Source organism: Solanum lycopersicum, chromosome 8 (genome assembly GCF_036512215.1).
Source record: "Solanum lycopersicum chromosome 8, SLM_r2.1".
Taxonomy (NCBI): Eukaryota; Viridiplantae; Streptophyta; class Magnoliopsida; order Solanales; family Solanaceae; genus Solanum; species Solanum lycopersicum.
In genome coordinates this window covers 16,679,207-16,684,703 of record NC_090807.1, presented here as the reverse complement: position 1 = coordinate 16,684,703, position 5,497 = coordinate 16,679,207, and the positions used below count along the sequence as shown (strand labels likewise).

The 5,497-nt window shown below is 32.9% G+C and overlaps 1 pseudogene; it reads left to right on the top strand.

The window, feature by feature from the left end:
* Window positions 1-2,693: 2,693 nt before the first annotated feature.
* On the top strand, window positions 2,694-5,123 carry LOC109120865 (probable cinnamyl alcohol dehydrogenase 1; annotated as a pseudogene).
* Window positions 5,124-5,497: the final 374 nt, after the last annotated feature.

Genomic DNA, 5,497 nt, shown 5'->3' with positions numbered 1-5,497 from the left:
GCTGAAAATTTATTATCGAATTACATTATACCCCAAAACCTAGTTGTCACGTGTAAAAGCCTCTAAAGTATTACAATTGATTCAAAATTAAAACTCAAGTCTCAAATGAACTTTTTTCTACAATAGAACAAGATCATAATTATGGAGAAGAAAGTCTGCTGAGATGGAAACAGCTACCTCACAAATCTCCAAGAAGCCTCGGAAAAGAAGAGAATGACAAGTACAACAAAAATCCAGGCTCATAACCTACAAAAAAATTGTAGAAGCAAGGGTTAAGTACCAAACCACACGATACTCAGCAAGTAAACCTCTAAACACAAGCGGATTTCTAAACTCTTGTTAAGTGTATGCATGGACAGATATGTCCCCCATGGGTCCCGAACTGAGAGACAGCAGGGGTGTATAACTAGGTCAGTCATGCATCATTATACTTGACATTGCATTACATTGATGCATGACTGACCTAGTTATACACACCTGCTGTCTCTCAGTTCGGGACCCATGGGTGACATATCTGTCCATGCATACACTTAACAAGAGTTTAGAAATCTGCTTGTGTTTAGAGGTTTACTTGCTGAGTATCGTGTGGTTTGGTACTTAACCCTTGCTTCTACAAATTTTTTTGTAGGTTATGAGCCTGGATTTTTGTTGTACTTGTCATTCTCTTCTTTTCCGAGGCTTTTTGGAGATTTGTGAGGTAGCTGTTTCCATCTCAGCAGACTTTCTTCTCCATAATTATGATCTTGTTCTATTCTAGAAACAAGTTCATTTGAGACTTGAGTTTTTCTTTTGAATCAATTGTAATACTATAGAGGCTTGTACACGTGACAACTAGATTTTAGGGTATAAATTAGCTTATTGAAAATTTTTTCCGCATATTATTGTAATTGTTGAGTTTTAGGCTGATTTTTCTTATTAGGATAAGACGAGTGCCATCACGTCAAATTTTGGGTCGTGACAAAATGGTATCAGAGCCCCAGGTTCATAGGTCTCACGTGTGTACAAGTCGAGTGTATGTAGAGTCTTGAAGATCAGTACAGAGACGTCTGTACTTATCTTCGAGAGGTTATAATGACTTTTAGGAAAACATTTCACTTCTTGAATCTCTATTGTGCGTCTTTTGTCCAATTTGATTTTTATCGCTTCATTCTGTTCTCTCTCATCTATAGGATGACTCGTGCGTAGTTCCTGAAGTGAGTATTTGGCGTGTTGTATTTTCTTGAATGTTGACCTACTACTAAGGTATCATGAAACAAATGTGTGATTAGATTTAAAAGATTAGTTACCTTAGTAAAATGAATAGTACATATGTGATATATAAGATAGTTAGAGTGTTTTAACGAGTAAAAGTGAAATGATTAAATGGATGACTAAATAGAGGACATGTAACTTTGGAAACTATAATTTGTAAAGTTATCATAACGTGAATGATTTTTGCTTAGAAACTGATAGGAATTATGATGGAACAATTGAGTTTTGAACCATTACGATGTTATAGATTTTGTATATTTAAGAAAAATCATGGTATGACTACTTAGTATCGATGTTTACGTGGTTAGTGTTATGGAGTGTGTTACTTCTATTATTGAACTAATCTATGAAATAGTGCATAACTATTGGACTAAAGATGAATTAAATTTGGTAATTTACTACAACCACTCAACGAATAGAAATATGTGAGATTTGAGTACAATCTTCTCAGGAAGTATGATATGTTTTAGTGATTGATCTAACGAAATTTCACGATATGGTACTAGTGTTTTATGAAAATTGATAATTCAATGTTAAGTGTGAATAATAACTACTTAAGGAACTATCAATTTTATCATATGCTCATATAATAAGATTTTATGTTACATTCCTATTTGAAAACCAACTAGCTTGTTACTACGAACGAATGAGTTTAGTATTATTTATAAGAAAGCTTTTAGTGGTGGATCTTTGGTATAGCATTAATGTGTTTGTAGGTTATGAAGTGTATCCTTAGGATTCTAAATGAGCAATGGTGATTTTATCATAAGCTCCAATGAGTGGATTAATATTGGAATAACTATCTTATATGTAAAGCAAGTCGGAACGACTATACTTGGGTGAAGGCAATTGAAAATTTTAGTAAGAAAATGTGTATAAAGTTAAATTAGTCTGTTGAAATTGATTGGTATAGTTGAGTTTGAGATGTCATGTCATGAAAAGGTTGACTTTGTGGTAGTAATAAGTGCTGACTAGGCATAGTGATAAGCAGAGTTTTGATGGATGATGATTAGGTTGAATCTATATGATAAGTTTTGTTGATTAAAAGACTTTTTTATGATAAGGGTGACTTTCGAATGTTTGAATTATGGTTTACTATTTGTGAGTAGCATGGTTGTATGGTAATTTTTATGAGGAATTATGATGTCACTCAAATACAACTGAAAGGAGCTAGAGCTAGAATGAAATGAATTAGTGGGTTGTAGTTTAACCTTTAGAAGGAGGTGAGAACAAGGATATAATTCAGATTATAAGGGTCAAAGATTTCAGAAAGAGTAGATAATTAAATTCAGAGTTATGTGATTTCATCTGTTTTGCCCTGATTATGATAATATATAGTGTCACCAGATCAATTGATTGATTTAAATAATTACTATTGGATAAAATATAGACGTTCAATTCGAAAGTGATTATATATATTTTTTTATGGTTTACAGTTGGTAATGAGTACGGTTGAAGTTTTGTCAAAGGATATGATATGGTTGATGGAGAGGCGATCAATGTAAGCTAAGATACATGAATTCATAAAAATCTTCAAGATATGAGTTAATGCTGATAGATAAAGGTTCTGTGTTACACGGTTGGAATAAAATCAAGTTTTTCATTGTGAATTTAGATTTGTGGTAGTGTGTTTTGCCATGGTCTGAATTGGTAAGGTAAGAAACAGTCGATGACATTGAGTATGAAGTATTTGAAAGGACTTAAAAATAATTTAAGTAGTAAATTTTGTTACTTTTGATTGCTATACCTAAGGGGAGTTTCACATAATGTTATGGTTTAGAGGATAAGGTAAAAACTGTCAGGGGTTGTTGGACATAGAATAAGACTTGTATATGAATAAGCAAAAAAAAAGAAGTTTTAGTGTATTGAAGAGTTGAAGGTAGTCAAAAATTTCTGTCATGAGAAGAATGTAAGAAAAGTGAAGGAATAAAAACCTCTTGTATAAGCCCTTGATTTGTAGTTGAAGAATTTATTAATTTTTATTCATGAGTTTACATATAATTGTGAGATATGAACTAGTAAAGAGTTAATTGAAATTATCATCAACTCTTTAAAGATGGAGTTTTGTTTGGGTGACTAGTAATGATGTGGGAATGATTATATGTGATTATGTTGAGCTAGATTGTTCAAATTATGACTGGCAACTTATTGATGTTCAACTGTGTGTACCTAGAGTTCTACACGGTTAATTAGAATTTTGAGGGGATTGAATCTAATTTTTTGATGGGATGGTATAGATTATTATTATATTTTACATAGGCATTTGATGGTGAGTAAAGATTTTGAGCTAATATTGTACATAAGTACTAGAGTGACCAATAGTGTCTTTAGTTTTGGCATAGGGTATATGGTGATTTGAAGGATAGTTAAAGCTTATTGTGTGAGAGGTTGTTTGATGTTGACAATGAGTGTGATTCAATTATCTTGTCGAGATGGGAAAGTACTTTTATATTTGAAATTAGTGTCATTTTTGAGTGTGACTCGTAATTGTCATGAAAAGGTTAAATGAAAATAGCGAGAGCCATAGTTCAAAAATTTTAAAGACTACAATGTGTTTGCTAAGAATATTTTTTTATATTAATGACAGTTTGAGAGTATGATAAATGGCTGATATGGTAATGATGTTTGTCAGTATCAACAATAATGACTTAAATAGTGTATTGTGACAAGTATGTTGGATTTGATGAATCAAGTATTTGTTATATTGTAATGATGATTTGACGGATTAATTCTGGGTGACCAAAAATCAAAGGGAGGAGTCATTTGAATGGAATGTTTGATATGGGCGCTATAGAAAAAATATATTGTGTTATTCGATTTTGTTATGTACATTTTTATGTCGACTTGTAACGACCCATTTTTTTCAATTTGAGCAATAGAGAATTTTATTTCATAAAATAATTTTTTAATAGATTCTAAATGGGTATTTTTGACTATTTGTAATTATAATTATAATAATAATGGGATAGTTTTAATAATTTATGTAGTTGAGGGTCAAAGAAGATAACATTATATTAATAGTGGGTTCTTTTTACCACTATTATAATTAGTCATAAAACAATTAGGGCAATAAAAGTTAAATTACATTATTGAGAAGATACTATTATTCCTGTTCCAAAACAAAATAATGGCGGCTCAAATCCTTAAAGGAGAGAAGACTATGATGCCAAAGAACAATCGCATGTTTGTGGAGCACCTTTATTATGTGCTGGAATTACTATTTATACTCCGATGATAAAATATAACATGAACCAACCGGGAAAATCTCTAGATGTCGTTGGATTAGGTGGTCTAGGTCACTTAGCAGTGAAGGCTTTTTGAATGAATGTAACGGTATTCAGTACAAGTATATCTAAGAGAGAAGAGGCAGTAAATCGTCTTGGAGCAGACAAGTTTGTAATCTCATCACATGAACAGCAGATGATGGAACCGAGTAAGTCGTTTGACTTTATTATTAACACCGCTTAAGGAGATATTCCATTTGATACATACTTGTCATTGTTAAGGACTGCTGGCGTTCTTGTTCTTGTTGGCCTCCCAAGTGAAGTGAAATTTATTCCTGGAGACCTAATCCTCGGTATGAAGAACATAGTTGGGATTGTAACGGGTGGAACGAAGCAGACACAAGAAATGCTGGATTTCTGTGCTTCCCACAAAATCTATCAACAAATTGAGATAGTCTTCATTTAGTATGTCAATGAGGCACTCGAAAGGTTAATAAAGAAGGACATCAAATATCGCTTTGTAATTGATGTAGCAAACAGCCTCAAGTAAAGGCAGGACTCGGGAGGGAGAATTGAAAAGGTTCGGAGACGTTGAGGGAAGAAAAAGTATCGGAGACGTAACTGGTATCACTTTGGTTCTTCGGTGGAGGTAGGTTATGGTTTATGCTATTTGATAGTAAACTCTTACTAGTGACTGATATGCATTGAATGATATTGTGAAGTTTTCTATGTACTTGATTGTGTGACTGTGTGGCTTGATCATTTGTTTTTTTTGTGATTTGTCTGAAATCCTGAGACCGTGGAATGTATAATCTTAAACCACCTCTATTGAAGTGATGCCTTGAATAAAGAAGGCTCAATGAAATATTATTAACGAATGGAAGAGTGGTGATATTAAATGATAAATTAATGATATTCTTGGATTGGAGTGTCACGTTCCAACACGGTATTCTTGGATCGGAGTGTCACGTTTCGACACGATATTCTTGGATCGGAGTGTCACGTACCGACACATTATTCTT